Source organism: Anser brachyrhynchus, assembly GCF_964034855.1.
Source record: "Anser brachyrhynchus genome assembly, chromosome: 14".
NCBI classification, from domain to species: Eukaryota; Metazoa; Chordata; class Aves; order Anseriformes; family Anatidae; genus Anser; species Anser brachyrhynchus.
Window position 1 is genome coordinate 19,136,537 of NC_137709.1, and position 26,536 is coordinate 19,163,072.

The following is a 26,536-nucleotide window of genomic DNA, read 5'->3' on the forward strand; positions in this document are numbered from 1 at the left end:
TTTCGTCTCAATAACATTGCTAGATTTCTGATCTTTTTCTTAATACTCGCTTTTTTTTGTCCTTTTTTTTTGGGAGGGTGGAGGGCTACTTTCATGCATTTGCTTGGAAAGAGATGTGATTATGATTTATCATTCTCACCATTCGGGCCTGCAAAGATATTCACAGAAGTGCAATTACTTAAACGTTGCATTCCTTCAGCTACCATCACTAAGATTTTATAGGTATTTTATTCAATATTCCTCTCTTTTAGTAGAAAAGGATTTGCAGTGTAATGACAGCATAGCAAAACTGAGGGACTTCAGTTCTCCCAGGAATCCATCTGCCTGACATTGACACACTGTAAATCTTCTCTGTGATCTTTGCCCTGTCCTCCGCCATTGCAATTACTACTCTGACTTTCTTCAAATTTTTGCATGGTGTTTGTTGTTGTTGTTGTTCACTTTTTTTTTGTCTGTCTTACCTATCTGTTCTGAGACAAGGTGTGACAAAGGCAGCAGGTGATTTTTGGATGAGCATTTTGTTGTTGTTACTCATGCTGTGGTGGTGGTGGTGTCTTTTTTTTTTTTTTTAATCCAATATATATATTTTTTTTTTTTTCTGGAAATAATTAATTTTAGTGTTTATAATAATTGGAAACAATTCCTTATGAACTTATGTTCTTTATAGTAAATAGTGTTGCTTACAAAAGCTGAAGGCTATGAATACCTTCCAACTTAGGTGTCTGTTGGCACTCAAGATATTTATCTGAAGGCTGTGCAGTCTGGATGCACGCAATCCTTTTGTTGTTGCTGTTGTTTTGTTTAAAAGTTATATTATCATTCAAGTGTCAAAGTGACAGCCATAACAGTCTCCAGACAGTATCTAAGATTTTTAGCTGTGTGTTTATCCCTGATATTGAATGTGGATTTGATTATTTTAAAAGATTTGAATTAACTTCTGCAGTGACTGCCATTAAGAAGTTATCACTTACCAGTGACATCCACACAGTGGTGGTAATGGAGCTAAAACTTCTGTATATTTGATAATAACCTCTTTAAAATGTCAGCGAATACCAGCTCCAGACAAATGCTGCCTTTTCAGTCTGACACTTCCAATGCACTCCTACAATGCATTGTTATCTATTCTGGGAAGGTCTGATAGCATTTTTATAACATACATGTAGTTTATATATTCCTCTGTTTTCTTCTTGCATCCCTATAAACTAGGAAATGGTGTGAAGTCCTGCTGTGTGGATTCCTGTTTGTATGAGTATGGACTCACAACTTGAAGACCTCAGCAACCATCTTCTTTTTTTTTTTTTTTTTTAAGTGCAAAATAAGGAATTGTAAAAATAGCTTTAATATCAGGTATAAAGAAGTGAGGGTTTATTTCTGAGGTTGCTTTTGCGTCCCTTAACCTAGGCCCACAGGTGGGCTATGTGTAGAAGGCATTCACTTTTAATGTTTTGGGATTGTTTTGTGCCTGCATGAAATCTATTGTTTCTCCTTCCCTCTTTCAACTTTGCCTTCTCTGATACACACTTCATGCCTTTCCTCTCGAAGGCTGTGGCCTAGAGAAAAAGGAAATAGGGCTAGAATACAGCACACAGACTTATGTACAGTTAAAATAATCTGTGGAGAGTGATCTTAGTGCATCATGTGTTGGAGTATTTGAACGCTGTACTGGGGTTCCTCTTAAAATACAACACTATAATAGTTTGAATAATTTGAATCCAAGAGCTGAACCCCGGTTTCCTTTAGCCATATTCTCGCTGTAAATCCTGTGTAGTATGAATGGCAAATTAAATGAGCGGTCTAGTTAAATTTAAATGTCTGGCTCTAGGCTGTCTGTATCACAGAGAGAATCAATAACATAATGCTTGTTTTGTTGCCTAGAAAAGTAGTGACAGTAGCACTCAGGTCAGAGACTACTGTGAGTTTTCTCTAGTCAGCGTCCACAGAAGAAGGGATGATGTACTAAGTACTACTAATACTTAATTATTTGTTAACTGTTTCTCCAGATACTGTTAAAACATTTTTCTTAACAGCTTTTTTAATTTTCTTTTTCCTTAATGCTTCCCAAACCTTTCATTACTGAACAAAAATAGTGAAACAACAGTGTAGGGTAAGAGCATTGAGAAAGGCTGAATAACACTTCTGTATTCCTCAGCTTATCTGGTGCTTTGAGAATTTTAACGGAGTACCTATTGATACCGCCTGTAACAAATGAAATGCAGCAGCGAAGACTCTGAACATCTGGAGTGCAAGCTAAGTATCTAGGTCAATAACTGAAAGTTAAGTTGTTGCTTCAAGATGGTACAGGATAGTACAAGTTAAGGATAGTGGTTGAGCCTTACTTCTGCAGGATTATCTCAGTCTCTGTTCAGTGATTTGATTTTTCTTTCAAGTTGCTGGGAGAACATAATTTTCAGCTTCAGCAGCTTTGCATGTGCATTTGCATCTTGTGACTAAAGTAATTTTATTGATGTTGTTATTAGTGCGCATCGGAAAGTATGGTAGCAACAGACTTTGTCACATGAGGGCAACCTGCCTTGAGAGACACATGCAATGAAGGATTATGTGCCTCTGTCTGAATACTACAGAGAAGAGTTTTTCCTTAAAATTTTCATAAAGACATGAATGAGATGTTTAAATTCTTTACAGACATTTTCTTCAGTGCAATCTGATGTTATTCTCATGCCAATAGAGTACAAGAGAGTGGCATAGAAGACATGTATGTATCTTCAATGGAGTGCTTTATTATATAGGACTATCTTTTGATACCGATATTCTACGTTTGTACAGTTTTGGCAAATGCTGCCATCTTTTTAGAAGGCTGTTTGAGAGTTCGAACAATTTTTTTTTTTAATCAAGTAAATACAGGCAAAAGTCCAAGTGAATGTACCTGCCTGCAGTAGAATTTTTTCAGCTTTTCTACAAGTATGTCCAGAGGTGCATTGCTGTTATCTTAGTTTTATCCCCCCAACAGAAAATACAGCTGTGTTTGTAAAGTAATTCCACCTTGGATATTAAGGCACTTTCATTATCTTATATACGTATACAGACGTGCACACAAAGACGTGCACACACTCCATAAGTAGTCCCTTAGAGTCATCCCATTCTGATGGGAAATATATGGGTAAAAATAGACTTTTTTTGTTTTGTTTCAGAGGTAAATTATATCAAATTCTAATTTGAAAGACATACATGCTATACTTTGCTGTTTTGTGTATTAATATTCCATAGCATTTCCACTGAAATAAGGAATAGCAATAGCTGGAGTATATCCATATGCCATATGAGAACATACCTGAATATGTAGGAAGTAGTGCAGGAAATATGTCTGCAGTGGAGCTGTGTTCCACCTAACAACAAAATGATAGCTTATCTTTAAGCATTCATGAATCATTACAAAGAAGCCTCTCGGAAATGTGTGGTTTTGTTTTTTTTGTTTGTTTGTTTTTTGTTTTTTGGTCACGGTAAACGAGAAAAAAAAAAAAAGAATAACGCAAGCTAAAATTAGTAACCAGCTACTGGCCTGCTGAATTTTTTAGGGTGATATGCAGCTAACAAGTGATGTGATGACAGACAGCAGAAAAATTCTATTATTAGTCCACAGAAAGTCAAATCTCAAGGAAAATATTATTTGACCTGTGTATTGTGGAAACCTCACTATGACATACATAGCGTTTTCTCCAGAAGTGTTCTCACACTCAAACTCTTCTGGCACTTCAGAGTCATTAGCTAATTCCAAATCAATACTCCTGATATGTGGGTGTTTTTTTTTGTTTGTTTGTTTTTAAATCAATCTGTGTTGTAAGCCCCATGTTTTTAGGGACCAGTGTTTTCGTGACATCCCAGTGGCATGAGGTGGAGATGATTGGAATTGAGCTTCCCAGAAATTACTTCTCTCCTCTCAGGACTGAACTGCAGACTGAGAGTAGAGAGGAAAGACAGAAGCACTAGTGCCTTAAAATACATCATCTGAGAAGCTCATTTCTGGGGGGGGGGGGACACGATTCAAGCTTAACATCTGTAATGTGATTAATAATGACTGAAATTTCCAAGGACCTTAATTGTATGAAAAAGGAAGGTTAAAGAAAGCTTCAGCATTACAATAATGGCTTTTTGGATTTAGGGCATTTATAATTTTTCTGCACAATTTGTGTGGCTCATATAAGAACAGCAGACTGTAGTAATGAACAGTTATTCTAGACCACAGCTGTATGCCATAATCTACTTCTCAGCATTGGTGTCGACTAGTTCCATTGCATAAATAGTGTTTAGGCTAGAAAATTGTGTATCTTATTTCCGCAGTTTACTTTCATAATATCTCAACTGCAGTATCTTCCAAAAAATCAGAATGAAAAAAATGAGTCCAGGAACTAATAAATATTCATTTTAGAGCAGCAGCTCATCAGTCTTAAATGTTACTTAACTGGTGTTTAGTAGTCAGGAAAGTGATTTGTTTCTTTTTTTAATTCTAGTCTTACTTCTTATGCCAGTAAGTCAAATGAACAAGAACTAAAGAAGTGAATGAGGTTGAACATAATAGACTAAAATTAGTAACAGTACTTTCTTGCTGTGAGCAATATATAGTTGATTTATGGTGAGAGGCAGGAGACAGATCTCAGTTTTCAGTTTGCAATCGCTTTGCTGTAAATATTAATAATTATAGAACTGGTTTTATTGACCATATCATCTGTGGTATCTCAGTTCTCATGTTTTGTTTTACTTGCAAATGTTGGGATTGAGAGTTGTTGATTGTTGTTGTTGTTTGTTTTTATTTTTGTTTTTCTCCAACATGTTGAACGTGGAGGTCTTGTCAATTTGGGAAATCCTGCTTTTTTCCTCTCTGGCTGTATAGTTTGTTTATAAATTGGAGAGTATAGAGGAGGAATGAAAGTTCGTTTGTATTCTTTCCCTCCAGCAGGGTGTGAAGAATGCACAATTTGTGTGCACCCTAAGGCAAGTATCTGGTTCATCACTTGTTGCTACCCCTTAGCCAGCCTTTCTGACTTTTCTTCAAGGTTCTGTCTCCAGTGGATTTCTTCAGCTCTTCTACCTTTCTTGCATGGTCCTTGTGTAGGTGCCTGCTATCTGCCTACTCCTAAGGCCTTATATTTGCTTTCCTGCATCTTCACCATGTTTTACTCAGGGCTTCTCTCAGATGTCTACACAGGTAGATTGCTAAGGGTTTTCTGATAGGAAATGAGAGTTGCAATTTCACAAGCATGTGCAATTTCAAATTTCTTCTTACAAGCAGATTAGTTAGAAGCACCTTTGATGGGTAGGTATCTGTGTGTCAGAACTGCATCCCCTGAGGTCTTCTTTTATTTGCATGTATACCTGCCATGTTCTGAACTTTGTTACATAAACTGCATGTTGAGACAAAAGACAAAACTTAGTTTTGTATAATGTAAAATGTCTCTACTTTCTGTCGAGGGAAACAGTTATTTCTGGAGCATTCTATTTTACGTACAACTGCACACACTTCTGACCTGTGAGTTTGCATTTTAATTCAAATATACCACAGTTGGAATTTATCTGGCCAATGCTAAAAAGTGCAAAACAGCACTGAGGAATTAAGTCTGAAGAAGGAATTTGAGTGAGGAAGTGGGTACTTATTTTAGAAGATACAGACAGATATTTAACTGAGGGCTGTGACCTGAGAGAAAGAGGACAAACAGCTGGCATATGAGAAGTCAGCCAAAACTGAGGGTTTCGTGCAGTGGAGAAATTCAGCTGTAATTGAGAAGAGCAGCATTTGTGGTGTTTGAGTTGAAAGTCTTTGTGAAGATGCAGTTCTGTCAGCTTTGATTTGTAAGCACAATTAAATATGTTGGATTGATTTTTTTCAACCGAGTTTTTGAGGTGGAGACCATTCTTCAGCTATGTGTTTGACCAGTGCTAAACTTTAATCTATTGTCAGAGCTTTGGGGCAATAATCATAGGCAGTAACGTTTGTGCAATTATTACTGTCAGACTAAGAATCTGAGACAAATGGTCTTCAGAAGGAGGCTTAACTGTTTATCTGTGTTGATAGAACAGTTAATTACAGGCAGATTTGTTTTTCAGAGCTATCATTATACATTGCAATTTAGTTTGTAAGTTTAAGATGTTTAAATCCGCACAGAAACATTTAAATGCAGAAGGGTCAGTAATAGCAGCAGGAACACAGAGCTATTAGATGATTAGAAGCTAGGAGGTAATGAATGCAAGTCACCTTGCTGTTTGTTTCCCCGTGACTATGTGGAAGTGAGTGGATCTGTACAGGAAGACATTTCAGGAGATAGGAAACAAAAGAAGGGAAACTGAATCATAGAATCATTTAGGTTGGAAAAGACCTGTAAGATCATCAGGTTCATTCATCAACCTAATGCTACCAAGTCCATCACTAAAAATGTCCCAAAGTGCCACATCCATGTGTCTCCTAAATACCTCCAGGGATGGCAATGCCACCACCTCCCTGAGCAGCCTGTTCCAATGCCTAACCGCCCTTTTATGAAGAAATTCTTCTTGGTATCCAATCTAAATCTGCCTTGTGCAATTTGAGGCTGTTTCCTCAAGTTCTATCACTTCTTGTCTGAGAAGAGATCAACACACCTCACTGTGGCCTCCTATCAGGCAGTTGTAGAGAGCAATGAAGTCTCCCCTCAGTCTCCTTTTGTCCAGACTGAACAGCCCCACCTCCCTCAGCTGCTCCTCATAGGTCTTGTTTTCTAGTCCCTGTGCCAGCCTTGTTGCTCTTCTCTGAAGGCATTCCAGCACCTCAGTGTCCTTCTTGTGATGAGGAGCCTAAAACAGAACACAGTATTTGAGGTGTGGACTCAACAGTGCCACATACAGAAGTACAGTCGCTTCCCTAGGTCCTGCTGGCCACACTTCTGATAGAAGCTAGTGTGGTGGTTTTACTCGGGTGGGTGGCCGAGCTCCACCACAACTGCTCTCTCACTCCCCCTCCTCAAAGAGGAACAGGGAGAAAATACGATGAAAAGGGCTCAAGGGTTGAGATAAGGACGAGGAGATCGCACAGTAATTATCGTGACGGGCAAAACAGACTCAGAGTAGGGAGATAGTAAGATATTACCTATTACTAACGAGCTAGAGAAGTGAGAAACAAAGGAAAGAAACCAAAAGCACCTTCCCCCTCATCCACCCTCTTCCACCTCCTCCCCCCCGAGCGGCACAGGGGAATGGGGGTTATGGTCAGTGTATAGCACTTCGCTGCCGCTGCTGCTTCTCGGTCACTCTCATCCCCTGTGCTGTGGGGTCCCTCCCACGGGATGCAGTCCTTACTGAACTGATCTGGCGTGGGCTGCCCACAGGCAGCAGCTCTTCAAGAACTGCTCCAGATATGGGTCCGTATCACAGGGTCCATCCCTCAGGAGCAAACTGCTCCAACCTGGATCCCCCACGGGCAGCAGCTCCTGCCAGGTCACCTGCTCCTGCATGGTCTCCTCTCCAGAGGCTACAGGTCTGGCCCGGAATCTGCTCTGGCAGGGGTCTTCCACAGGTTGCAGTCTCCGTCGGTGCAGGTCCACCTGCTGCACCGTGGTCTCCTCCACGGGCTGCAGTGTGGAACCCTGCTCCACCGCGGTACTCCATGGGCTGCAGGGGGACAGCCTGCTTCACCATGGTCCTCACCACAGGCCGCAGGGGACTTCTGCTCTGGTGCCTGGAGCACCTCTTCCCCCTCCTTCTTCACCGACCTTGGCGCCTGCAAGGCTGTTCCTCACTCCTCTCACTCTCCCAGCTGCTGTGTGGCGCAGCGTTTTTTTTTCCTTGTCTTAAATATGCTCTCACAGAGGCGCAAAACAACATCACTTATTGGCTCAGCTCTGGTCAGCAGTGGGGCCCTTACCAAACATGGGGCAGCTTCTAGATCCTTCTCACAGAAGCCACCCCTATGGCCCCATGCTACCAAAACCTTGCCACGTAAACCCACTACAGCTAGGATGACATCGACCTCCTTGGCCACCTGGGCACACTATTCAGCTGGCTGTTGACCAGCACCCTCAGATCCTCTTCTGCTGGGCAGCTTTCCAGCCACTCTTCCCCCATCCTTCTGCATGAGATTGTCATGGCCCAAGCATAGCATGCAGCATTTAACCTTGTTGAACGTCTTGTGAATGGATGCGGCCTATGAATCTAGCCTGTTCAGATCCTTCTGCAGAGCCTTCCTCCCCTGAAGTAAATCCGGGTTGCTGCCCAACCTGGTGTCATCTGCAAGTTTAGTGAGGGTGCACTTGATCTCCTTATCAGAATTGTTGATTAAAAAAATATTAATCAAAAACTGGCCCTAATACTGAGCCCTGGGGATCGCTTATGACTGGCTGCCAGCCAGGTTTAGCTCCACTCACAATGATGGTTTGGGCCTGGCCATCCAGTCAGCTTTTTATCCACTGAACAATACATCCATCCAATCCATGAGCAGCCAGTTTCTCCAGGAGGATACTGTGGGAGATAGTATCAAATACTTGGCTAAAGCCCAAGTAAACAACATCCACAGTATTTCCCCTGTCACAGAATCACAGAATGTTTGAGGTTGGAAGGGACCTCTGAAGATCATCTAGTCCAACCCACTGCCAAGCAATATCACCTAAAGCACATTGTGCAGGGTGCTAAGCATGTCATCTCGTCATAGAAGATCAGGTTAGCCAAGCAGGACGTGCCTTTTGTAAACCTATGCTGACTGAACAAGAAAAAGAAAGATGGAGTCCTTTGGAAAAGGGATAAAAAATAATTATGAAAAAAGAGGATAATATTTTTTCACAGTTCCTGAGGTAGGGAAAGAATGCAACTTACTGTTAACTTTGTGTTGCAACATTTGATACTGTCGTGGCACCAACCAAAAGAAATCTATGAACTAAATGAAATCTATGATTTGTGATATATCCATGTCTGTCTACCATTTTTAAGTTTTAATAATATGATAGGTTTACATTTCATAATTTTTTTCTTATGCGGTGTAATAATATTTCCTTGCATATTCCACAGCTGAGTAGTTTGGCAGTGTTACCTTTGGTCTTTCTGTACTTGCTGAGAAAGTAATGCATTTTTGTGCAGTGTGTTGTATTCCTCTCACTGTGTAACCTTCTCCCATGTCAAATATTCACAGAATCACCTAGGTTGGAAGAGACCTCCAAGATCACCGAGTCCAACCTCTGACCTAACACTAACAAGTCCTCCACTAAACCATATCACTAAGCTCTACATCTAAATGTCTTTTAAAGACCTCTGGGGATGGTGACTCAACCACTTCCCTGGGCAGCCCATTCCAGTGCCTAACAACCCTTTCAGTAAAGAAGTTCTTCCTAACATCCAACCTAAACCTCCCCTGGCGTAACTTCAGCCCATTCCTCCTCGTCCTGTCACCAGGCACGTGGGAGAATAAACCAACCCCTACCTCGCTACAGCTTCCTTTAAGAAACATATAGAGTGTGATAAGGTCACCCTGAGCCTCCTCTTCTCCAGGCTGAACAGACCCAGCTCCCTCAGCCGCTCCTCGTAAGACTTGTTCTCCAGACCCCTCACCAGCTTCGCTGCCCTTCTCTGGACTCGCTCGAGCACCTCCATGTCCTTCTTGTAGCGAGGGGCCCAAAACTGAACACAGTACTCGAGGTGCGGCCTCACCAGAGCCAAGTACAGGGAGACAGTCACCTCCCTAGCCCTGCTGGCCACATTGTTATGCAAGCCAGGATGCTGTTGGCCTTCTTGGCCACCTGAGCACACTGCTGGCTCATATTCAGCTGACTATCAACCAATACTCCCAGGTCCTTCTCTGCCAGGCAGCTTTCTAACCACTCATCTCCCAGCCTGTAGCGCTGCTTGGGGTTGTTGTGCCCCAAGTGCAGAACCCAGCACTTGGCCTTGTCAGGCAGAGAAAGTCAGTGCTTGTCTGGTGGAACATTTGTTACAAAATTTAGAGAAATCAGTATGCTTCTTCCATGCTTTTGGAGGTATTAAGATTCATTGAATAGCAATATTTGCAATCCAAAGCCCCAGATAAAAGTAATAAACAATTTTTCACCTTAGTAGTAATAAAGATGCATTTTGCTTTTACTTGCCTTTCTGCATTACCCTCCCTTCCTCACACAGTTAAGAGGGTGACAAAATCAAGATACTTCACCTACATCACAGAGAAGGTTCTATGGTAAAAATAATTACAGTTGGAAAAATATGGTTTATTCCAATTTTAAAGAAGAGTAGTTTCTGTAGTAAATGCTGTAAAATGGCTTGTAAGAGGTCTTGTGGGCAGAAATAGATTCAGGAAGACAAATGTCCTGTCAAGCCAAAGCAATACCCATTAGCCACACAGGAATGATCAGGATGGACAAGTCTGGGACCTCAAGAGTAACTTCTGCACCATTTTGAAAGGTTTTTGTTTTCTTTGAGGTGCATATGCTGGGTGCTTTGATTAATTTCCCAGCACATTTGCAGTTGTGCTGTGGTAAAATTTATGCAAATGGTGAGTCTTTCTGTTTCAAGGCAGTATCTCTGTTAGCATCTGGTTCTGTAAAGAACAGTAACATACCATTCTGAGAGACTTGCATCTTCCTGCAAGACCCCTATTATAAGGAAGCTTTAATTGAAAGATTGCTACTTCAACAGTAAGAGAATTTTTTATCACTGGTTTTCTACAAATACTTGGTTGTAGATTTGCGTCCAGAAATTTTGTTTGTGCATTACTCTAGAAAGAACTGATTTTTGAAGATTTTAAGGATGTTGCTGGAAGTAATTTTCCATTTTATGAATTACTGGTGACACAGAAGGGCACTTATTAAATCTACCTGCACATGTTCTCAGTGGCCAAATTATCATTTAATAGCTGTGTGCTTAATTTGACACCTGAACTAAAGCAGAAAGAATCTGAACAGTACTTTTGCCCTCTGAAAAATGTATCTAGATTGTGATGGGAGTTTGGGAAAGTGATCAGAAATGATCAAAGAAAAGAGGGGAAATACCTACGGTTTCAGAGCAATGTTAGTAGAAGGCAGATGCTTGAATTGATGGTACTGCAACTTGGTATTAAGGCATGATAATGAGTCAGAATAGACCCTTGCCGTATGCTTGCAAGTTAATTGGCATAGAGTTTAAGATTAAATCGGACTACTTATGACTACGTAAACATGGTCACCAATTTCATTTTAAGTGTCCTTATCTGGTTTTTATCTCTTGTTTTCTTTAACATTTGGCAATGTGCAAGTTCATACCTGTGAAGCATATGACAATACCTTATTAATAGGTAATACCATGCTTCAAAATGAACACAGTTGTCATCGTTGCTTCTCTTCCTTTCTTGACCATCACATAGTGTAATATCGTGAGATTTTTCTGTAATGTATCAGTAATGTCACTTGAACATTTGCAGCAGGAACGGGCTTTAAGTTCTTACTAAGTGCTTTGGATTTTTAAAAATGCAAGAGAAAGAAGAAAGGGGGGGGGGGAAGGTTCTTCTTTTTTTTTCGGGGGGGGGAAATGAGCAAGTAAAAAATATTGTCATTAATGTTCTCTTCTTGTTAGAAGAAATATGTGAAAGAAAATAATTCCACTAAGCTTTGCCTTAGCTGCAGTCACACGCAACTAGTAGCATTTTGTAGGTTTCTGAACAAAAGAATTTTCTAAAAAGTATTCTCTTTTTCTCTCCAGTAGTATTAATGCATTGAATATCAGCAAAGGTTAGCATTTGTTTGGGTATAATATGCACAATGAATTGAATTTAAAGAAAAAAAAAAAACACCTGCAAGAACAAGTGCACTTGATATATAGATTATGATCTGAAACATCTGAAATGGTTTTGTAATAACTCTACAACAGTGCTTTATTCTTTAACAACCCTTTCAGTTCGTGCTGGCCAGCTGGGATGATCTGATGGGGAGAACGGAAAAATAGAGAACAGTGGAATCATCAGGGCAAAGGGGTACAATGAATGATACCCCAATCACTCCCATATTCTCACAGGTTTTTTTCGTTGTACTGAACTGTAATACAGTTGTTTAGTTGATTTAATTTCTTCTGTTTTATTCCATTATTCTCCAAAATACCAAGGTCCCAGAACCTACCAAGATACTAGGCAGATTGAAAAAAAACAAAACCAAAAACCAAAACAAACCAGCACATGTGGACTGTGGATACCTCTGTATTGTACCACGTATGTTTTTGGTTTGTAGGATCACCTTTAATGAGGTGAGGCTACATTTTGTCTTGCTTAAAGCAATGTGAGATTTTAGGCAGTGTATCAAAGGATGATAAAATATGTTGTCTGCTTGTTTTTATCTTTGTATATAAATGCCTTAGATGTGGAAAGCCTAGTGATGTGTTGGGGTTCTTGCTACTGCATGCTTTGTAATGGGAAATGGAAAGAAATATGTATTCTTCGGTGTATTTCAGGCTTTCAAATCCAGTATTTGAAATAATAGTTATGGCTTAAGATGAAAGTGTTGCTGTTCATGGTAACGTAGAACATGGCTTTGCTAAATATTGAGTAACTAAACTGATATCCCTAAAAGCTTTTATTTTTGCTTTTATTTATAGTTGTCTTGCCCTGTGATTCTTAGCAGTATATGCAAGTTGCTGGTCAGATAGGGTTGGTTGTGTTTTGTCCCCCCCGCCTCGGGAGTGTCATTTGCTTTCCAATTGGCTAATTGTTTCCACAAATTACCGCTTTTTTAATAAAGTTTACTCATGAGAATGTGTATTGATTATAGGCATGCAGTTCTTAATACAAAGGTGATGTCTTCAGAAAACTTCCATTTCTTGAAGGAGTATTTTGCCTTTCATGTGTGGGAATGGGAACAACTGTTTATGATACAGAGTCTGAAGCCTCTGATTAGAGTATTGTAGGGCTATCCATGGTAGTCCTAATCCATTGTGAATTTATTGTTCATGCATTGTGCAGAATGTCATGCAAAAGTGATATATATATATAACATTTTCTGTGCTGTTATATTAAGATCATTTAGATTTCACAGAAGTGAAGTTTGTTTTTCCTTAGCATCTATGAGGTTATGAAATTGTTAATGCAGTATTTATCTGAAGATAATCAGGTCAGCTTTTTATGAGGCAGGCAAAAATTACTAATAAAAATTGCACATAGCGTTCTGGAAAGAAAAGAGAGACAATGCTTTTGCAATTAAAAATAGATGTTACCAGCTGTTTTATAGATTGGTCACTGGGGCTCTAATGTGGGATAATTGACTCTACCTTACATAAGGTAAATTATGTTCTCACCCTTTGGGTACTGCTAATGAAAGGCCCTTTAGGAAAATGTAAAATGAACTGCAGGATCAATTTTTAAGTCTGTCTCGTGCTGTTTACTTTAGCTACCACATTACCTTATGCCAAAGGGAGTATAAGGAAGCAAATAACTATCCTTTATTCAGACATACATAAACACAAATGTGCAGAGCACGCAATTTGAGTCTACCTCTAGAGCATTTAGCAGCTTCTTAGTGTCTGCTGAGATACATTTAAAAATCTATAGATTTCTGGTGGAACCATAATAAATTTTGGCAGGTCCAGGTCTTTTAATATATTTATCCCTCACCCCACAAAGGCAGGAAAATATAACCGACTTTACAGAGAGTCTTCAGTCGCTTATTCCTGAATACACAAAAAGTTTCTAGAAGGCAGATGAACTTTACTGAGGTTTAGTGCCGTCACTAGACCACCAAATGAGGAAGTGAGACTGGATAAAAGGGTATAAAAATGTCCTGGGACTGGTTTGTCCTCTCAGATTAAATCTGAGAGAAAAATTAGCGTTATTTGGGGTGAAGGGTGGGGGTGGGGAAGCTGTATGCTATGGAGTTTCCTGATAGGACCATTTTAAGCTTTTATATCATGTTGGCTTTATGTGCGTATGCTTTTCTCATCTGAACAGGATGGGCATTAATAATATAAGTTACCTCTGAATTATATGGATGATTTAACTTGTGATGGATCCAGTGCTTTTATTAATTGTGAAAGCTCCCTGAGAAATGACTCATAATTCAGATATAAATTGAAAGAAATAATAATGCAATAAATAGTTCTGTGAGATGCAGCAAAGCTTGAAATTTCTAAAAGGAACAACCTTAACTATATAGTAACATCTAGTTTTAAACATGAAACCTGTGACAGACAATTGGAGGTAGCTGGATGACAATTGCACTAATCATGTAAAATAAAGGATTGGAAGCAAGCTTACAAAATCAACCTTTTCTTTAAGTTATGACTGCAGAGGTCCTTTAATGTTAGCTGAAATGATCATGGTAATTGTTAGAACAGTCTTGGTTTTCTTTCCATTGATTGTATACTTGTTTTGCTGTGGATGTATAAGTGTTTCAGGCTCCCAAACTTCAAGATACTTCTAGCAGTTAAAATGAGAAATGCATCTTGTGTGCCATTGTTCTCAAATGCTCATTGTCTGAGTTATAGGCAAGTTTAATATTATTTTACTATACTCAGCTGGACCTCATGAGAATCTTTGCTTTAATTAGTAAATTGCTTTTCAGTTATGTTTTTTTCATAAACTAATAATGGTTAAGTTTGTACTGCACTGTCGTGCTTATCCATTTTGTCAGCTTTCCATCAGGACACCACCTCACCTGCTGTGAAGGAAGGAAACCAGCCAGTGGGTGGTACTTACTGAAATCCAGAGATGCTTATTCAGCACTGACACACAAGGCTATAAAGCTGATGCAAAAAAAGATTCAGATTCTTCAGCTTACTTCTCTGATATTGAAAGCTCTTAAAAGCCTCAGATGCACCACCAGTGTGTCAGCCACCACATGTCCTAAGAGATGTGGCTTTGCCCGCACGTTTGTGTGCCATGAACCAGCCAATATCACTGAGCAAACCTGACTCACTAGCAGTTATTTGTGCAGCAAGAGTCAAAATTACCACTGGTGCTAAGGATCTTAGCCCATATGGCTTTGGATTCCCTGATGCGATTTCATTTCGATATGAATAGTCTTGGCACTGTCTCTGGATGTTGTGTAAGCACTTCTGTTTCTTCAACAGTGTTATCCTTATCCAACAGTTACAGCAACTTTCTTGCTTCTTTACAAATTTGGGGATGACTGTTGCTGAACCAGCACTTTGGCAACAGTAGCTCTATCCACTGCTGTTGCAGGTCTTACTAAGAGCTATGGGTGCTCACCAAGACACTCACCAACAAGCTCTGTCATTATAGTTCCCTTTTACATTAGACTCTGCCACAAAGACCATTACAAAATCTCCATCTCTCTGAAGAAAATGGAAAATGTGTGAAGCCACATCCAGTCCGTGGACATGTGAAGCCTTGCTCAAATTTTCCCCGAGAGGAAGAAGGATTGCATTTTTTAAAGTTGCTTGTTAATCTCAGTGCAGAAATTCAGAAAAGAAATGTGTTTCAAGTAGTGACTGAGTCATGCTTCTGAGACTTCAAACCAAGTTGTTACTGCTTTAAGGTCCCCACTGTGCAGGACTGGTGCACGAACAATGAGTCAAAGGAAAAGAGTAGTCTACTTTCTCCAGATACCTGAAACTCTTTGAAATGTGGTGTACACATGCCCTCTATGCCCTTTGTTAGTGTACAATGTACCTCATTTGGAAGGCTGAAAGAAAATCATCCCTTCGTGCTGCTGGTGTAACATATGCAAGTTTTTCTGGGCTGCTAGCAAAGGGTTGTGAACCCAAGAACATAGAAGAGTGTACCTCTCCTTCAAGGTAAATGTTTCTCTATTTCTGCTTTTGGTCATTCTACTAAGCTGTACTGTAAGGTGTGGCAAGTCTTAGTTTCTCTGTCAACAAAATGGTTGAAAGAATACTTAGCCAATGTTATTTGAGACTCGGTTGAGGTTTACATGCTTGGATGAACGGCTGTAAGTGCTGTGGTATTCTGCAGAGGTCAGTTTGAATGCTGCAAGTTCAGAACAGTGTAATTGAGCAACTGCTGCTCTGTCACAGGTATTAGATCACATGATTGAATCAACATACCCTACTCAGTATAGTAGAAATGTTATTTGTAGTAGAACATTATCATAGGATTAATGTCTCCTGCTTTGCAAATAAATGGCTTAGCTGTGCCTTGGCATTTAATAGCAGCAGGAGACCATTATCTTCTAACAATACACTATTTCACTGACATTATCTCTTAAGTAACACAGTATTGCAGAAAGAAATTGTCTAGGCGTGTTTCCTTCTACACACGCACAGAGAAGAAACACCACACATGTAAATCCAAAATTTATGTTTATGTAGCTAATTTCCGTTGATCTTCTGAATCTTCCCTTCACTGAGACAGGATTGTGAGCAAGGACAGGCCCAGAATGTTTTAATTTTTTGCAGGAAAGTTTTCATATGGTTTGAACAAAATTAAGAAGGGCGATCTTCTTTGCTGATGCTTTCAGGTGGGGGGACGATGACACTGGACTGAAAACTTTAATTACAAAACCACACAAGCCAACCTTGTACTGTTTTGGAAGACAGATTACTGAATGACAGAATTCATTCCTCACTACATAAGGTTCTGGGTTCTGCCATGTGTTATGTGATATCAGCATGTCACTTCCTGCAATAATGGATCACAGGAAGAGCAAATAAAAATCAAAATGCAAACAGCTAATTAGAATGAATATGTAGGGGTATCCAAATATCAGTATGTGAGGAGGAACTGCTGAATATCCTTGATCTCTACAGGCGTAAAAATAAACCAGTCATGGTTTGATTTCCCTAGATATTAAAAACCATCCGTTACAGTTGCTTTGTCACAAGAAAGTTTCGGCATCTTTGATTTGACATACATGCTCCAGTTAAATATTTCCAATGCATAATAATGCCATTCTCTGTCTAGAACAGTAGATAGAAAATGCTGTCTTGCAGAACCAGAAATGCATAATATTACGATGCGTTTATGGACAAGCAATTTGCTGTTAGATCTGTTTAGTTAGGTGTTTCTTTTTCACATTTGGAAAGGCTTTCTGGCTCTAAGTTTTCCAGAAGTTTTGTCCTTCAAAATGCATTCTTTTCAACTTACAGAGGCCTTAAGTCTACCTATTGTGAAATTGTGATGCATTGTAACAGGTATGTTATGTTGTTCTTGTTTTTGATATGACGAGTGTTGCTAGTGTTGAGCAAAAACCTTTAAGTATTATTGTACTCTAGTAGACTATCACAGAGAAAAGGGAAGGACTTTTCAGGGTGTTCCTTAAAGTTATTCCAGCTATGGTTTTCCCAGAAGTTAGGTTCCTTTATATTCATAAGCCAATTTTATGCAACATAGAGGCATAGTAAAAGATTGGAAGAATTTCTAAGCAGCTGACGGGTGAACTTGACTGCTCTAATTACTGCATGTCTAGTCCAATATGCTAATATGGAACAAGACCAGAATCAAAGCTCTCCACTCATGTAGATCCTCTGCTTGTCTGACAGCACGATCACGCAAACTCTTGTACTGAGTTGGTACATTTCCATGAGAAATCTTAAAAGACTTGCTACTGAACTAGCAGTGCTGGTTTTCTGATAACCATTTAAAAAACTAAACAGATGGACACCTCACAGCTAAGAATAATTCTGAGTTCTATACCTGCCTGGTGGACAGATAAGTGAATCAGAGAAATCCAAGGGAAGTCATTTTTTCTTTGAAATGCTAGGTGACGTAAATTCTCAAAACATTGTTGAAGGCTATGATGTGAATGCTATATCTAGTCACTATATCTTCCTTTATAGGAAGAAAGAAAGATACAATTAGTGTAATAATGTAAACTGAAAGGCTGCATTAACCCCATAAAATGTGATATGAGCTGCCATGTTCAGATTGACCAGATGGACATGAAGGAAATCATAGTTTCTAAACATTGCATGAAGATGGAATAGTTATCTAAGAACAAGATATAACATATTAGTGAATATATTGCCAGCATTCAGGGAGGTATATTTTTTTCTACAGTTAATAGAGGTGTGAAAATAACGCACGTTGGTGTTTAAAGAAGAGAATATTCTCTTCAATTACCATTCCTAAACGTAAAAGTTTGAACAATATCCATCACGGTTCTAAGTCATGTAAGACCAAGAGTTAATGTAGTTCAACCCATATGATAACCTGTTTTCTCTAACAGGAAGGAAAAAAGCCACTGTACTTTCTTCAATCTGAGAATAAAATGAAAAAGTTCTGTGAGCAAAATAGGACTGCTATAATCACTTGTGCAGGCTAATCCCGTCATGGCATGAAACTTAAATAATAAAAATTAACAGAATATTAAGGTACTACAAAAAAAAAAAAAGGCAACAAACATTTTCTTGGGATTCTGCCTTAGAGTTTTTACTCCGAAGTGCAATTTGAGTGGCTGGTTATTCTGATACAAAATTTTGGCAGACATCACTATGCCATTTATTTTCTGTCGCCAGACAATACTGAAGAGCAAATTAGTCATATTGTATTATCAGTAATCAATTTAAATGGCCAGCATGGAAGAGGAAGCCCAATTTGCAGACTGCCTTTGCAGATCTTTTAAAATGCATATTGACAGTTAATAGGGACTAGTTTATTCAAATTCTCAGGAAAACCTTCTCTACGTGATGTGATTAACATACTTAATAAATACGTATGAATACGCAACTATGATTGATTCAGAATGTGGTATAGCAGAGTATGAGCTACGAATAAGCAGTAACAGTCAGCTGTATATTTTAAAATAAAAGTTTCATAGGAAAATTAAGATACTGCTTTACTGCATTATTGGCTCCAGGTGTAACTTGAATTTTACCTCTGAATTAAGAGCAAAAAAAAAAAGCTGTTACAGGCGCATGCACAACTCTAGCACAAATTAAATTATACATTAAACTCAAGTTGTCTACTGTGTCAAAAGATCTGAGCTAAAGCATAATTATTCTTAGCACTAGAATGGAAAGATGCGTGTTCTCTGCTGCTGAAAGATGATAACAAATAAGTTGTATTCTGCACCATCCTCTCCAAACTGCAGCAAGGCCAACCTTTGAGCTGCATGGGAATCATGTGTATTAATGGTAGAATAAAGAGAAACGTTGACTGGATAATGAAAATGCTAGCCTATTTACTATGAACAAAATCCCTAAAGGATCATCTGTTAGGTAGCTGCATTTTTAATGACATGACATTAGGGAATTGTGTTATCTCAGTTCTTGATGCTTTAACAATTTAGCTATACATAAAATATTCACTTAATATTTTTGAAGCAATATACAACAATGTAAGTATTATATAAAATCATTGTGTTTCATTTCAAGTATTCTCTAAAATTTGTTGGATACTCAAGGTGGGGAAAAAAATAGCCTTTTCTAAGGGTTGCTTAAAACAAAACGAGGTAAATTCACAAATCTGTGACGTACCACGAGCACCTATTCTTTCCCAACTTCTTTTTAGCTAACATTAGGAAGTGAATTATCATTTTATGACAGTATCAAATAGCCTTAAAACTACAAACTAATTGAATTACAGTAATCTATGATTTTTCTGATAGTACCCTGAATTCTTCAGGTGGGAAACTAGGACACAAGTCACATAAGTTTACGAGAAGTGAACAAATTTTGCCCATCTTTCTGAGTTTTTGCTTTTCTCTTTTTTGATTTAGGGGTCTCAATTGAGATAATTCTCTGCTGCTTGTGTGATGGCATATTGTCCTGAGAAGAACACTTTTCCATAAACATTTGTTCCATAACTAATTTTAACTAATGTCAAATACTTATGAATCATCCTCTTATCACTTACAAAAAAACGAACTTTTAGTCTTCCATCTGCTTCTCCTTAATTTTCAGCTTTATTACACATGCAATTACAATTTTCCTCCTTTAAATAATTCACTATACAGTTCATTTCACACAGAAGGTAAATGAATAAAAATTTGTTTTCTTTAGTATTAGCCTGACAGTTTTCTGTGCATGACTGTTGGTGGGAATACTAGTTTTCAACATCCAGGCTTTTACGAACCACGAATTTTAGTGTTAATAATAGATAATATGTATGAGTATTGTGTAAATTATACAATGGTTAGAATCAGAATCCTATCTTGCCTGATTTTACCCCTTGACTGATTTTTTTTTTCATCATCTGGTCTATTCTAAGCAGAGTGACTGATTATATTGAACTAAGACTAATGTAAAAAGTTGCTTTTGTACTGCAAATAAGCATGGACTACTGACTAGCCTGAGATTTACTTTTTGATCAGAAAGTTCCTGTGAGATTTTCACTATTGATCACAGGATATAAAGACAAAAACAACAACAACAAAAAAGATTTGGCAATGACGATAGCAGAAATAATTTTTCTCGCAAGATATAGGCTGTCATACCTGAAAGGGGAGTTAAGAAGGAACTTAAGTCATCAGCAGATTACTGAGCAGTGGTTGATTTAAGGTTCTTCCACTTGGTTTGAAGCACCTGACTGACATACCCCCCCCTAAAACAAACAAACAAACAACAAAAAAAAACACGCGCACATAAAAAATTGTGTTGGGTTGCTCAGTTCAATATCATGCAGGGAGTTTCTGAATGATGGAGTCATTTCCTGATTTTAAAGTAAGTGTTAATGGGCAAACTGCTAGAATATATAGAGCACCCTCTAAAATTGCATAACAAATTACAGTTCCTATGTAACAGGTGAGATCTAAGTTTTTGAGTGGACATTTCTTTTTGTGTTGCCATTTCCAATGCAATGAAAATCCATAGTGCAGTAGTGCTAAAATGTCACAAGGTTCTTGAAGAAATACACTTAGTAATTAAATAGTGTGTTTTTTCACCTTCATCAATGTAGAAGACGAGGGTAAAACTCAATAACTCTCAGAGTGATGTAATCATAGAAATTAAGTTTTGTGGTATGGAGTTGTACATTTCTGAAATTATCCAAATAGATATTTACAAGTATGCATCTTAAATACAGCTGAATGCAGAGATAAATTTGTTCTTGTTAAGAAAAAAAAAAAGTGTATTGAGAGGTTTATGGCAGCATGGTGTCTTCTTTTTAAATCACACTACTTACATAATCATACTTGTGTAGGGATTTGGAAGAAATTTATGCTAGGGAATAAAAAGGATATTTATTGCTTATTAGACTGTTTAATGGTTAATTTTCTGACACAGTATGACAGCAATGTAAATAAAATGCAAATGAAATAAAGTCACTCCTAATGGAATAGGGTATGTAGGGGCTTTCCTTGCACCTAGATCTAGAGAATGGAATCTAAATAGAATCTTAAAATCAAATAAAATCTTAAGAATCCTCTTATAAACAGCCCATGCGCGTATCATCAGTTCAGGGAAGCTCAGGATTATGACCATCTGTATAAATAGTCTTACATAATAGTACCACATTTTTTTCATAGTCCAGCATTGGAGTTTGATGATAATTTTACTTGGTATAGGATGACTAAACTATGTGAAGTTTTATGCCTAAAATCTTTGGGCCTTTATGTAGGTATAAAAATGAACTTTTTTTTTCCCTTCTGTGTTTTCATCTGTTTTATTTTTTAAATCCTTCTCATATTGATTTGGGAAAATGCTCAAAGCACCTTTGGGAAGTGCTGCTGAAGGATATGCTTAGTTTTAGGTACTTAATCTGCTATACATTTTTTTATTTTCCTGTTTCATCTAAACAGTCTTTAATTCTCATAGGTTTTGAGAACAACTTCAGTGTTTCATTTTTTTTGCTGAACAGTTCAAACAAGCAGATACTAAGATTCACATTTCAATGAGTTCCTAAATAAGTGTGTTTGAGAGCATATGCAGCGTAGCTTTAATTCATTAATTATAAACTGCTGTAGATAATCATGTTATGCCAGAGGCCAGCTGAGGTCTAGCTTGACTTTTTGAACACCGTAGAGATCAGGAGATAATTTAAGAGGAGTACTTAATTGTAATATTTGGTGACATTAATAACAAGTTGTCTAATACAAGAAATTAAGCAATTAATTTAGGATGTACTTGTCTCGATGTTCAGTAAGCACAACAATCTTATATCCATTCTGTTGTCTTCGGCTCCATCTCACAATGGAGAATTTAAAAAAAAAAAAAGAATCTTGCAATGGTTCTGTTAGATAAGACTGAGTTAGAATATCAGTGTCTGTGCCTGGGCGCTAGCAGGCACGGTGTTTTAGAGATAGCAATGCAATACAATTTACTCTACATATCATAGTATACTATAGCAAATGGGAACAGAATTTTGGTACAGGCGAAGAAATATTGTGTCAAGTAACAAAGCAAAAAAACAATAAAGAATTTGTAGTGGAGATATAAATGAAAATTTCAAGTCAATTTGGTATGCAAGTGGTAAGTGATAATACATCAGACAGTAAAATCAATGAAGGCATTTACAGGAAGAGAACACAAATGGTGGTTCTGAAGTGCTATTTGAAATGAATGGTCACTGTTTTGTTTATTTTTGAAGACTTGTTTAATATATTAGGATTGACTTAGGCACTGGGATAGTAATGGATTGAGGCAGTATAAATGTCTGCAGCAAGACCTATTGAATTTTCAAAATCCTATGCATGTTCATAATTCTAAATTGGTATGTGAAAACATTTGGTACATTCTCATATTTTAGATTTCAAGTCAAAACAAAAAAAGTTTTAATCTGTACTAATGGTTCTTAGTCATTATACTGATATATCTATCTATCATCTATTCTTAGTTTAACTGATTTTTAATTAAAGTTATACCTTAAACAGTATAAGAAATGGCACATTTGTCTCAAAATAATACTACTGCTAATATCTCTTCAATAATAAAGTAGTGCATATGGGTTACTACTCATGTATTAACTTCTTTTTACAGTTTTAATATCTTTTTCCTGTAGTTCTTTCTAGAGTAATGAAAATATCAAGCTGTTAATGGTTGATTATGGACCAGCTGGAAACAAAATAAAAAACAACAACAAAAAAACTGTCTATAAAGGAACCTAAGCCTCCTTTTTCAGTGATGTTGGGATCAAAAATGGATGTTGTTGTATCTCCTTACAAACATGAATCTGAGTCCTTTCTCATATTGCAATTGTAGTAGCAACTTTCTGAAACTTCCATGGAAAAGGTGATGACTGGAATTCAAGAGTAGGGCACTGATAAGCAAAACCCTATGGAACAAACTTCTGGGGTGTAAGTAACAGTGCTGAGGATTTTGTGCTGGCTTTCTTCATAATGGGAGTGAGGAAGATAAGAGAGAATGAGAAATAACTGACACTTCAGTGAAACACCCTTCTTGACAAGTGTAGCACTTAGATTTCACTTTTTCAAACTGGGCAAAATCCTTTCAAAAAGGAAAGTCTTAGAATTTGTATATCACTTTGACATTGTCAAGAATGTGTCACAAAATCATTTCTTTAAAAAAATCATAAATTTCAACTAACTAGTGTATAGCAATATAAGAATACATTGTAAAGTGTTTTTGTGACTCTTGAGCAGGAAACCATGGTATTTTAAAAGAATAAATGTGTGCTAAATCAAGCCAGTGAACTGATGTATAAATGCACGCGTTTCACGTATGAATTAAACATCTACAAACTAGTGGATTTCAAATCAATGTGTTCTGCTTGCCATCTAACATGTAGGCTGCTCAGGCAGAAATACTGTATAAAGCACATATGAGGTAGTGTCTGGAAGTCTGAGCTATTTGAGATTTTGCTTGTTCAACACCTGCTAAAGCTGTGCTGCAATAGCTTAAAGTCTAATCATTCAAGAGAATAAACAAAACATTTCAGCTAATGTCTTCTTGAAGCCGATAAGACTAAAATATTAAACCAAATTTTTATCGTGAAGGTACAAAGCAAACTCCAACAACCAAACAAACTCAAGACTGGCCAAGCTGCCAAGAGAGACCCAGAGAGGGTTGTTACTTTCAGGACAGTCTCAGAGGAGTCATAACAGGGCTTTTTGATTTCTATTTATTACTTTTGTGTGTGCTTGAATTGTTCAGAATGGGTTTTCTTAGTAATGTGTATGCATTCAAAAATATATATGCTTACTATGGGTTATGGAACTGTGCAGCTATGGATACTGTATAACTGGAATTTAACGTGTTATGGAACTGTAATTTGTACAGTGCAATGGCAGTTTATTTGGCAGGGGATAACAGTGAACATACGTATGGGTATCAGTGACGGAGAGCCAATCGTGTTTTGTTTTTTTTCTTACCTGGTCTTAAATTATAAAAGAGGTAGGCGGGCACACAATTACATGTTAAGGAGAAGGTTGTTTTTATTATGAAAATACAATTACTTTGCTGGAACAATACATATATAGATACTTTTTTTTTTTTAATTCAGTGCTTTAATGCCCAGAAATAAATGTTTTTCATGTCATTTCCAATTAACCCTTTACCTTTTTTGCTTTGAGAAAAGGCAAACTTCTGTCTTTCTCTTGATGTTTCCAGCTGTGAAACAGTTGACAGAATCACAGAATTGTAGGGGTTGGAAGGGACCTCGAGAGATCATCGGGTCCAACCCCCCTTGCCAAAGCAGGTTCCTTAGAGCAGGCTGCCCAGGTAGGTGTCCAGACAGTGTAGGTGTCCTTGAATATCTCTAGAGAAGGAGACTCCACAGCCTCCCTGGGCAGCCTGTTCCAGTGCTCCGTCACCCTCACTGTGAAGAAGTTCTTTCTCATGTAGGTGTGGAACTTCCTGTGCTCCATTTTGTGGCCATTACCCCTTGTCCTGTCCCAACAAACCACTGAAAAGAGGTTGGCCAAATCCCTCTGTCTCCCACACGTCAGGTATTTATAAACATTGATGAGATCCCCTCACAGTCTTCTTTTCTCCAGGCTGAACAGACCCAGCTCCCTCAGCCGCTCCTCGTAAGACTTGTTCTCCAGACCCCTCACCAACTTCGTTGCCCTTCTCTGGACTTGCTCGAGCATCTCAATGTCCGTGTTGCAAGGGGCCCAAAACTGAACACAGTACTCGAGGTGTGGCCTTACCAGAGCCGAGTACAGGGGGACAATTACCTCCTTAGACCTGCTGGCCACACTGTTTGTTATGCAAACCAGGATGCTGTTGGCCTTCTTGGCCACCTGAGCACACTGCTGGCTCATATTCAGCCGACTATCAACCAATACTCCCAGGTCCTTCTCTGCCAGGCAGTTTTCCAGCCACTCATCTCCCAGCCTGTAGCACTGCTTGGGGTTGTTGTGCCCCAAGTGCAGGACTCGGCACTTGGCCTTGTTGAACCTCATACAGTTGGCCTCAGCCCATCGGTCCAGCTTATCCAGATCCTCCTGCAGAGCCCCTACCCTTGAGCAGATTGACACACGCACCTAACTTGGTGTCATCTGCAAACTTACTGAGGGTGTACTCGATCCCCTCATCCAGATCATCGATAAAGATGTTAAAGAGGACTGGCCCCAGTACTGAGTCCTGGGGTACTCCGCTAATGACTGGCCTCCAGCTGGATTTAACGCCATTCACTACAACTCTTTGGGCCCGGATACCCAGCCAGTTTCTAACCCAGCGAAGTGTACGCCAGTCCAAGCCAAGAGCAGCCAATTTATTGAGGAGAATGTTGTGGGAAACGGTGTCAAAAGCCTTACTGAAGTCAAGGTAGACCACATCATCCACAGCCTTTCCCTCATCCACCAAGCGTGCCACTTTGTCATAGAAGGAGATCAGGTTTGTCAAGCAGGACCTGCCTTTCATAAACTCATGGTGACTAGGCCTGATTACCTGCTTGCCCTGCAAGTGCTGCGTGATGACACTCAAGATCATCTGCTCCGTGAGCTTCCCTGGCACTGAGGTCAAACTAACAGGCCTGTAGTTTCCCGAGTCTACCTTCCGGCCCTTCTTGTAGATTCGCATCACATTTGCTAGCTGCCAGTCGACTGGGACCTCCCGTGATAAATGATAGAAAGTGGCTTGGTCAGCTCTTCCACCAGTTCTTCCAGCACCCTCGGGTAGATCCCATCTGGCCCCATTGACTTGCATACATCTAAGTGCTGTAGCAGGTCGCCAACCATTTCCTCGTGGATTGTGAGGGCCACATCCTGCTCCCCATCCCCTTCTACCAGTTCAGGGTACTGGGTGTCTAGAGAACAACTGGTCTTGCCGTTAAAACTCAACATTGAATAAGTCCTGTTTATTTCTAAGTGGCTCAAATAGTTGTGAGAATGACTGTGGGAATTACCAAGCAACTAACACATGTTTGCACACATATTTTGGGATAAAAATACACTAAACAGAATAGGTAGAAGCTGTAGTGTGTAGTGGCTGTAAATATTAGACATCAGAGATTTTAAAGCAAACAAATTAAACTGCAGTCATTGTGATATTAGAGTAACCGTCCTGTTTGTTTTTGTTTTGAAGCGTAAGAAATTTCTTTCTAAATGCAAATTTAAATTTCATTGTTACTAAAATGTTGTGTTGATTGTGACCACACTAATTGTGAAAATAATGACATAGTACTTTTCCTGCAAATCCTTCCTGTGTTAATTTTGTGTTGGTTTCTTGTAGCTTAAATATGCAGATTGGTTATGAAAATTAGGTGGGTTTGGGATTTTTGTTTGTTTTTGTGGGCATTGCAGCTGTTCTTTACTAAGAAGTTTTTTGTGTCTGTCAGGGAAAATAGACCTTTGTAATAGAGGCA

At 38.6% G+C, this 26,536-nt stretch overlaps 1 protein-coding gene across 16 annotated transcripts in view; it reads left to right on the forward strand.

The window, feature by feature from the left end:
• The window catches only part of GABRB2 (gamma-aminobutyric acid type A receptor subunit beta2), a 163,433-nt gene that overhangs the window by 22,670 nt on the left and 114,227 nt on the right, over nucleotides 1–26,536 (forward strand). For 2 of the 16 annotated variants that reach the window (XM_080554991.1, XM_080554992.1), the window contains one exon: nucleotides 14,544–15,669. The exons of the other annotated variants lie outside the window; for them this stretch is intronic. The gene's annotated coding sequence lies outside the window, so the exon portion shown is untranslated. The remainder of the gene's footprint in view (nucleotides 1–14,543; nucleotides 15,670–26,536) is intronic. 16 annotated transcript variants of the gene reach the window in all.